Consider the following 10,994-nt stretch of genomic DNA (forward strand, 5'->3'; position numbering starts at 1 on the left):
AGACACCCTTACACTCTGTTCTCCTGGAGCATTTGAGTGTGGGGCATCATCTCCTTCTTATGTGTACTGCTTTACAAATGGAGATTTTCTCCTAGGCTCAAAATGATATCATTGATTGGGGCATTGTGCAATATGCTAAACAGAGAGTTACCTGGAAGGAAGGTCCTAGAAGGCAAAACATCTACTAGGACAATGGAAACCCATGGTTTGGCATGCTTAATGTTTTAACTTGTGCACTGAACTAACAGGAGAAAATGACACACTAAGAAATCTGCCAGTTATGCCAAATAAAGAGATATGATGAAGATCAGAGAAAGGACATTGATTCCATGGTGGTCATGACAAGACAACACCTTACCACACCTTCAAAATACTAATCCATACTCACCTACATTTTTATTCACCCATGTCATTAGGTCTGAGTTGTATGTAGGAGTCCTCAGGGCCTTCAGAAGAGGAAGCTCTCAGGGACAGATTAACACTGGTCTGCCATTTTGGGCATAAAATAACCAGTTTGATGAAAGCTCTTAGTAATACCCTACAAATATGTGTATTTATCCTACTACACTTGGTAAGTATCCCCTCACTAAAATATCTTTGGTTTCATCACTTGCTGACATAGCAGCTGTCTGGTAGCTCCATTGTGAATTTACTTTATTCTTCTGAACCAGAAATGGAGGAGGAGAGACTGACAAGTACACATTTGCATCTTTCTCAATGAGCAGTGAATGGCAGGGGAGTATTTAAGACACTCCCCATGTTCTCAGTTAGATAGTACCATCTTGGATTCCGACTCAAATCTTGATAAACAGATACAGAAATTAACTTGTTGTACCAGATTCACAGCTAGAGAGTTAGATGAGAAAATGGAAGGGCTTGGTGTGAAAGCCACGGGTTGATATGAAGCACAATTCAAAAGATGTGGAGATGAAGCGAGTACCTGGAGGGAAATGGAGAGGCAGCTGAAACAGAAAAGCACCTAGAGAGAGAAGATAGAGCAAGTTTGATGCTACCTGGACATCAAAGTAATCCACCTGAGGTATAACAATCTGGTTGTGCAGAGCCACAGAGAGAAGTTGGAAGAACGTCAGCAAGTGCTCTTGCCCATTACCATCGCATCCCCAATTGCGATGGTAAGAATTGGTAGCTTCTCAGAGCACTGCTGCTGAGCACATCTCAGATCCCTTGCTACCATGTTAATTGACACTGGAGAGGAGCAGCAAGAGAAGTATGAGGTGATTGCAGCTCATTATGTGGAGCCTGTTCTGTAGCATTGTGGAGTGTGGTCTCTCAGGATGCTTAGAGCAAAGATCCTATAGCTGGTGTCAAAGAATGCGATCTACTTGGAGTCGACATTTATAGATGGCACGTGCCTGAATACAACAAGCTGATAATGAGCTGCTAGAGGTAGTTTCCCTAAAGATCTAACAGCCAAAACTAGACAGGCAAACCCAGAGCTATGCACCACATCAGGACACCATGCCAATTGCTACTCCCATAGTACTGGCTACCCACTTTGTACACCCATGACCTTGTTACCCTGATTGTGCCCCACAATCCCTCGCAACTTTTACTCTTTCACTTTGTATTTGCTTCCTTGTCCCTGTTAAACAGTTCTGGATACCTGTGTTAGCTACCCCAACCCCTGCAAAGCTGTTGCAGCTAACCAATTTCCTTACACTGGAACTCAGCAATTACAATCACAGTTAACCTTTACCTGGTATCCTACTCTCTACTACTATTTCTGCTACCCATAATTCAAAACACCATGGTTCCAGCCACCTGAACCCTGACACCTCTGTCTCCCCTGTCTCTGTTACCCCATTCCCCCAAAAAAAGCAAGGGAAGAGGGGGCACAGACAGTTGACTTGGATACTCCTCTTGCAGACATAACGGAACAAGTTATTCCTCAGGTATTTAACGCGAGGGACTAACTGGTGGTGGAAAGAAAACAGCTTACTCAAAGTTGACTAAAATCCAAGGACATGACTTATAACTTATTCCTAGGAAAAGAAGGCTCTGCAGTGAAAATTACTGAGAAAGAAAATTTTACAAATAGTATTGGGAACAATGCAAAATTTTGAGCTTAGTCTCTTCTACCAGTTGTCTGAATTATTTTATGAGATATGATATGTAACTACATTGCATTTAAAAATTATATGAAGATGCACATTTATGTGGTATTTATATTAATTGATGGAATATTTGCATAGATCACGTTAATGATACTCAATAGTTTATGCTGTATGATATGCCCTTGAATCTGCATTTGGCAATATGTATTGAACTCTCTAACAACAAATGGAATTTCATTGTCAAATACTAGAAGGAGATTTTTCATGCTAGTACCAAAATGAAAGCAGGAATAAGAAAACTGAATAAAGCTACAAGTTTGAATGGAGGGGGTCAGTGGTAAGGGTTATGATAAAAGAGAAATTCTTCACCATGGAATCTTGGAAGAATAGACTGTGTTTTCTTGAATTACTAGCTTTTAAAACATTCTTAGAAAGCAAAACATTTTTTTTTATTCTTGCTATTTGGAACCTCTTTAATGAATAGTTTAAGAAAACATTATCAATACAACTTTGAAAATTCAATAATGTGAATTATCAGATTAACATTATACTCAAAGTTGGTTTGAGATGCAGGCAGGCTGCATTCCTTTTTTATTAAATTAATGGAATAAGCTCCCTTTTGAATGGTTGGACAGTCCATGACACTTGTTCAAAAACAAGAAAATATACTGGAGAGAAAAAAAGAAGAGTAGTTCCAGGAAGATGGCAGAGGAGAACCTGGAGGCTAAACAAGCTCTCACCTAGAAAGCAGTTTTAGTGTAACAGTGAACAGTCCTAGGTGGGAGAATTACACCAAGTGTGCCATCCCAGGACAGAGACTTTTGCCAGAAAGAGAAAATCCAGGCAAGGAAACAGATCTGAGCACTTGCCGGTAGCTGTGGCTGCGGTGGCGGAGGCGGTAGCAGTGGCCTTGCTGCCATACCTACAACACAGAGAGTCTGGACAAATGTGCCAGACATAGAGAGTGATTGGATTCTACCCAACACCAGCAAGAACTGACAAGGTGCAGGTATCTTTATCCTGCAGATCACAGACCAGAGATAACCCAGGAACCAAGACATAATAACACCTTCTCAGGGAGCAGAGGAGGCAATGTCACCCCTCCCCCTCCTCCTCCCCACTGTGCCACTACCTGAGATCTCCATCTTTGATACTGGGAAAGGCCTGGCTGAGATTATAGCTCCAACCCAGGACTTGGAAGAAAAAAAAAAAGAGTCATTTAGCAGGTCACAGGAACCTGACCTGACTTGCCAGGCTCAGCTCCACCCAAGAGAAAGTCACCCAGCCCAGGCCGTGAAAACTCAGCCCCCAGAGGAATGTCTTTCTTCACTGGGTAAACAGAGCCAGAGGCTTCCCCTCCTTATAGCAGTTTAGACAATCAATTGAAATTCAGTAAACATAAACCCTGAGAAAGTCTCCATGCTGGGCTCTGTGAGTGTCTCAGAAGCTAGCCCCTCAAGGAAAAGCTAGTGTTTGCTGAAAGGCCTCAACTCTACCCAGAACCTAGCCTCATCACAGCATCTCCAAACAAGAGGAAACTGCCAACTCCCTCTTTAGTGAGAAACAAAGCAGATCTCCCTCCCACTGAACTAGCCTAGGAGGAGGATCACAAAATTCTGGGTAAAGCAGACCATTTTTCTGCCTGCCAAACAAACTAACTTAAGAAACCAATAAAGACATAGGAAAACCAAACACCACAAGCAGACTGGAGACTCCACCAAGAGACTAGTTACGGACACAAGGGAGATACAGGATCTTCCCATTCAACCCCCCCCCCCCACCCCCCAAAGAACACTTTCTTTTTACATTTTCATTAACTTGTAATTTTTTTAAAAAATTGTTTTCTATTAATCTTTTTTTCCTCTTATAATTTTTATTTTAAGTGTATATGTGTGTGCACATTTGTATTGTTATTTTATCTCTACTAAATTTGGATCCTTTTCCTTTCTTTCTTTCTCATTGTTCTCACTTTTTCTTCTCTTCATTCTTTTTTAGGTGACTTTATTGCTGCTCTGCTCATCCTCAGATATACCCTTCATTGATTATTAGACCTTATTCCACATTGTTTACACACTTAATCCAGAAATTTATTACTTATTTCAAAAACTCTTAGGCTTAAATTCCTTAATAACAGTATTATCTCATAATACCTATATAATATTATAATTTTTTTTATTTTTATTATAAGAATTTTTAGTTCTTCACATCTCCTTTCTACTCCTCCCCTCCTCTCATCCTATTCCTTTTCTTCTCTGAATATTCTTCTTTAAACTTGCATCATTTTTGTGTTTCACTTTTTAAATTTAAATTTTTGTTTTTCCATTTTTTCTTGCCTCTTTTATTTTCTCTTCTTTTTCTCCTATCATTTTGTCCAATCCATTTTCCTCTTTGATATTAGGACTTGGTTATTTTCACTCTCCTTTTACCTTTCCACATCTCTCTAATCCTATTTTTCCCCACTTTTCTCCCTAAAACTAATAATTTCTGGTTTGCCAAATTCTACTTTGCTGTTCTTAGCCCATTAATACATTGTTGTTTTACATTGAATAGATAGTATCTGTTGAAATAGATTGTATCTGCCGACTTTTGTCTATGCAACTACAGGACGTTGGTTGATGCTTGCCTTAAAATAGTGTTCTAGCACAAAACTGGTGTTACTTTCATACCACATAGAGGCATTCATGGAATCCATTAAAAGACAGCTGAAAGAAGTAAGGGAGACCCGAAGGCAAATGTTGAATGGAGCCCAACAGAAAGAATGAGAGTCCAAGGAAACCATAACCAATCAACTAAGTGATTTGAGAATAGACACTGAACACAAAATTAAGGAAGTAAAGAGATTCATATAAGAGCTAAAAAAATTTTTCCAACAAAGAATTTGAAGCCATCAAATCCGACCTATTAGAAGGAAAAGAAAATAAAAAAAAAAACCCCAAAAACTCTACTTTTTCTCACATCTCCCATAGATGCAAAGATATTAATTGTTGGGGACATTAACACACTCTCTCCACTAGATTTTTCAACTCGGCAAAAAATCAAAAGAGAAACCACGGATATAAAAAAATGCATAGATCACCTATATTTAACAGACATCTACCAAATATTTCACCCAGCAGCATCAGAATGCACGTTTTTCTCAGTACACAGGGAACTTTTTCCAAAAGAGACCACATTTAGGTCACAAAGTAAACTTGTCCAAATCTAAAAACTTTGAAGTTATACCTTGCATTCTCCCACAAGGGAATAAAATTAGGACTCAACACCAAAAGCCACTAGTGAAAGTCCTGTAACACATGGAGGCTGAGCAACACACTGTTGAATCACCAATGGGTCATGGAAGAGATCAGAAAGGAAATTCAAATGTTTATAATATTCAACAAAAATGAACACTCAAATCACCAGCTCTTCTGGGACAGAGCAAATGCAGTACTCAGAGGCAAATTGGAGTGACCTGAAACCAACAATTTAATGAGACATCTGAGTCTCCTTGAAAAAGAGCAGCAGGATAAACCCCAATCCAGTAGATGGAAAGAAATAATTAAAATTAAATCAAAACTAAATGAATTAGAATCCAAAAAATCATAGAAAGAATCAACAAAACAGAGTTGGTTCTTTGAAAAATTAACAAATTGACAGACCCTTAACAAATCTTATTAGAAGAACAAGAGAACACACTCAAATAAATAAACTCAGAGATGACAGACTCAACCAAGATTCAGTACATTATAAGGAATACTTCGCAAACCTTTATACTAGTAAGTTTGAGAACTTGTCAAAAATGTACCGTTTCCTAGTAAATATAGACATGCCGAAACTAAACCAGGATGAGTTAAACCATCTTAATTGGCCCATATTAAGCAATGAAATAGAAATAGCAATAAGAGACCTCTCCTCTAAGAGACCTCCCATCTAAGAAAAGCCCGGGACTAGATAGTTTTACAGCGGAAATCTACAAGGCCTTCAAAGCAGAGCTCACGTCAATACTCCTCCAAGTCTTCAATGAAATTGAAAGAGAAAGTTCACTACCGAACTCATTCTATGAAGTCATCATAAACCTCATCCCCAAACCAAGCACGGACTCATCAAAGAAAGAGAACTAGAGATCCATTTCTTTGATGAACATTGATGCAAAACTTCTCAACAAAATTTTGGTCAATCGACTTTCACAATTCATCCAAAAAATCATACATCAAGATCAAACAGGATTCATTTCATGGATATAAAGCTGCTTCAATATATGCAATTCAATTAAAACAATAACTCACATCAACAAGAGCACGGATAAGAACCACATGGTTACCTCAATAGATGCAGAAAAAGGATTTGACAAGATCCAACACCCCTTTATGATGAAGGTTCTGGAAAAATTAGGAATTCAGGGAACATTCCTCAATACAATAAAGGATATATTTGACAAACCTACATCCAGCATTTTACTGGTAAAAAAAGGTATTTCCTCTTAACTAAGGAATGAGATATGGATGTCTACTCACTCCACTTCTCTTCAAACTAGTATTAGAATGGCTAGGTACAGCAATAAGATAAGATTCAAATATAAAAGGGAATCCAAATAGGGAAAGAAGAAGTTCTCCCTCTTTGCAGATGACATGAACTTGGATTTAAAGAATCCCACGGACTCCACTCCCAAATTATTCAAGCTGACTCAAAACTTTGACAAAGTAGCAAGGAATAAAATTAACCCTCAAAAAACAATGGCTTTTCTGTATGCCAACAATGAGAAAAGTATGGCTGAAATCAGGAAAGCAACTCCATTCGTAATAGCCCCACAAAAAATAAAATACCTAGGACTTAACAAAGAAAAGAAGGGCCTCTATGATGAAAACTTTAAAATCTGAAAAAGGAAATCAAAACAGAACTTAGAAAGTGGCGAAAACTCCCATGCCCCTGGATTGGAAAGATCAACATCGTGAAAATGGCAATACTTCCCAAGGCTATCTATAAATTCAATATGATACCTATCAATATTCCAGCCTCGTTCTTTTAGTAAAAAGAAGAGGCAACCCAAAAATTCATATGGAACAATAAAAGACCCCGAATAGCAAAAACAATATTTAACAGAAAAAACAGACCTGGAGGAATATCAATACCAAATTCAAATTCAACTACAAAGCCAGAGTAATCAAAACAGCTTGGTACTGGCACAAGAACAGACCATAAGACCAATGGAATAGAAATGAAAACACAGAAATGAGCCTATAGACCTATAGACATCTAATGTTTGATAAGGGAGCTAAAAAATTAGAATGGAAGAATCACAACCTCTTCAGTAAATGATTCTGGCAAAATTGGTTAACTACTTGTCGAAAACTGAAGCTAGATCTTTATATATCATCCTGCACCAGAATGAACTCCAAATGGATCAAAGACCTCGGAATCAAACAGACACTCTGAAAACATTAAAGAATGGAATAGGAGAAACTGTAGGTCTCTTTTGCACAGGCTGAAATTTTCTTAATAGAGACCCAAATTACAACAAATCAAAGAAATGTTGGACAAATTGAATTGCATGAAATTGCAGAGCTTCTGCATAGCAAATGACATAGTTAGCAAGATCAATTGAAAGCCCATTGATTGGGAGAAGCTCTTCACTACCATACAACAGACAAGGGTCTCATATCTAAAATATACCTGGAACTCAAAAAAATTAAATCCTCCAACAACAAATCCTCAATAAAACAACTGCCCAATAAGTAAGTGGGCTAAAGACTTAAAGAGAAACTTCTCTGGAAATGAAAGAAGGATGGCCAATAGATACATGAAGAAATGCTCAACCTCCCTAGTCATAAAAGAAATGTAAATCAAGCCGGGCTCTGGTGGCTCACGCCTGTAATCCTAGCTACTCAGGAGGTTGAGATCTGAGGATCGCGGTTCAAAGCCAGCCCGGACAGGAGATACCGTGAGACAACTATCTCCAATAAACCACCAGAAAACCGGAAGTGGAGCTGTAGCTCAAGTGGTAGAGCTATCACCTTGAGCTGAAGAGCAGAAGGACAGCGCACAGGCCCAGAGTTCAAGCCCCACAGCCGACCAAAAAAAAAAAAAAATGTAAAGCAAACAACTTTGAGATACCACCTCACCCCAGTTAGAATGGCTATAATCAAGAAGTCTAATAACAACAGATGCTAGAGGGGATGTGGGCATAAGGAAAATTTATTGCATTGTTGGTGGGCATGTGAACTTATTCAACCATTTTGGAAAGTAGTATGGAGGTTCCTCAAGAGATTCCACATAGAGCTCCCCTATGACCAAGCAATCCGACTTTTGGGCCTTTACCCAAATGGTCACAAAGAAGATCATATTAAAGCTACCAGCACAAATATGTTTATTGAACCATTATTTACCAAAGCTAAGATATGGAACCAACCCAGATGCCCCTAAGTAGATGCATGGATCAATAAAATTTGATATATATATGTATATATATATGTATATGTATATATATGTGTATATATACATATGTATATGTATATATATGTGTATATATACATATATATATATGTATATATATATATATATATATATATATATATATATATATATATATATACAAGAGAATTCTATGCCTCCATCAGAAAAAATGACATTGCCCCACTTGTTAGGAAATGGAAAGACTTGGAAAAATTTATATTAAGTGAAGTAAACCAGCCCCAAAGAAACATAGGTCCCATTGTTTCCCGTATTTGCCTTATCTAGTATATGTCTGAGACAAGCAGAAAAGGTCAGACAAGTTGATGTTAGGTAGAATGAACCACACAATAAGGATTCAATTTTTTTTCTTGCGATTTTTTCTAACATATTTATAAGATGATTTCTATATTGCATTGTATGTCCCTCCCCCATAGTATAGCCCCTGATTTCATGGTATTTGATGTTGGTATAATTTGTGGAGGGGAAGGGAAAAACCTAATCTTTTAACTAGGGATACAGGTGGACTCATTGCAACAATGAGATATACAAGTTGTTAGGACGAAAAACGAACTTTACAACTTTGATGGGGGGGTGGGGGGAGGATCGGGTGGGGATGGGGGGTAGTATGGAAAGGATGGGAAGGAGAAACAAAGAGGTGGCAACAATGCTTGATAAGAAATGTACTCGTTATCTTGCCCATGTAATTGTAACTTGTCTGTTTGGTATTCTCACTATAAAAAAATAAACAAATAAAAAATAAAAGAAAAACGAACTTTACAACTTGGCCGGCGAGGGTGGGGGATGGGCAAAGGGGTGTCTGGAGAGCACGGCCAGGGGCAGATGAGAACAGATGGGAAGGGGAAACAAAGGAGGAGGCAACAATGCTTGATGAGTAATGTACTCATTATCTTGCCCTTGTAATTGTTACCCCTCTGTATGGTATTTTCATAAATAAATAAATAAGAAGGAGACTCAAAGCTGCTGAAATGAGCATATGTCCCATTTGGACTTTAATGGGATTTTTCTACAAACAACAAGATTTTCATCTTAACATAATAATTTCAAAATGTATTGCTACAGAATAGATTGTAAATGTAATATTTAATACTATTGGAATACTTGAAGACAAAGTTTTACAGAAAACTTTAATTCAAGATAGACTGCAATATTCCAATAAATACATAGAAGAAATATAATTTAAAAATTCACTGATCAAAGCAAACCCTGGCAGGAATGTCTGAAAGACGCTTATCTGAAAGCAGGAATTGACACTGTGACTCAACTGGTAAAGGGCTCCACTTGAGCTGAAGAACTCAGGGATATGTTAACACCCTGAGATTAAACCCCAGGACTGACGAAAATAAAATTTAAAGAATTGAAGCATTAAGTCTGGGAAGGAGACTCAGTGGTAGAGTGATTTCCTGAATGCATGAGGTCCTGGGTTCAATTCCTCAGCACCATATAAGCAGAAAAATGTGGGAATGGCTCTGTGGCTCAAGTGGTAGGAACACTAGCCTTGAGCTGAAAAGCTCAGCAGGTACAGCAACCAGACCCAGAGTTCAGGCCCTCCTACCACCGCCACCACAAACAACAAATTAAAGGATCAAACAACCTGAAGTTGTTGTCCAGAATAATGAGTGTGGCATTATCCGTTTACATGACTTAGTGACTTTGAACCTAGTTTAAAAGTGGAGGTGGTGGGCAATTTGTGTGTTTGCCAAAACCTGCAAAACCTGTAAAATTATTTTGTACTTTCCCAAAGAGGAAGAAAGAAGGGAATGGGGGGAAGAGGGGAGGTGTTTGGTGACCTTGCCTTTTGGTTCAGTGATTGTTTTTTGGAGTCAAATTCAGAGAAATTCTGCTTGCAATCCTAGTTGCATAGGGGCAAATGAAGAAGCCATGCCCTGGAAGTGGTTTTGTCCTGTCCTTGGCCTAGCTCCAACCATCACTGGATAATCCAAGTCCCACTTCAGGATCAAGAAGCATTGAAGATTACTGATCCACTATGCAGATGAACCTAACCACAGCCAGAAAAGGCAAAAAATGCAATACCGAAGACAGCACTGGAAATCTATACCAGAAAGAGAGTTTTATATTGTTTATTGTAAAAATACTATACAGAGGGTTTGCAGTTACATGAGTAGGGTAATGAGTACATTTCCTATTGAGCATTGTTACCTCCTCCTTTGTTTTTCCCCTACTATCCTTTCCCTCTCCAACTCTCCAACTCCTCCCTCCTTTACCCCTACCCGACATTGTAAATTCATTTTCGACACATTGTCCTGTACATTTCATCTTCCCAATGGGTCAACCTGCATCCCCATTTCAGCATTCTGCTATAATCTTTCCACTCCCCAAATTACAAAAATGTATATAAAAATACAGAACACTGGAATCAAATACACTGAAAACAGGGATTATACCATGGGAGGATGAACCTACAAAAGAATCACATAGTGCATTATAAGTATATTAAAAACAAAAACAAGA

This window comes from Dipodomys spectabilis, unplaced genomic scaffold (genome assembly GCF_019054845.1).
Source record: "Dipodomys spectabilis isolate Male_0828 unplaced genomic scaffold, ASM1905484v1 ptg000205l, whole genome shotgun sequence".
NCBI lineage: Eukaryota > Metazoa > Chordata > Mammalia > Rodentia > Heteromyidae > Dipodomys > Dipodomys spectabilis.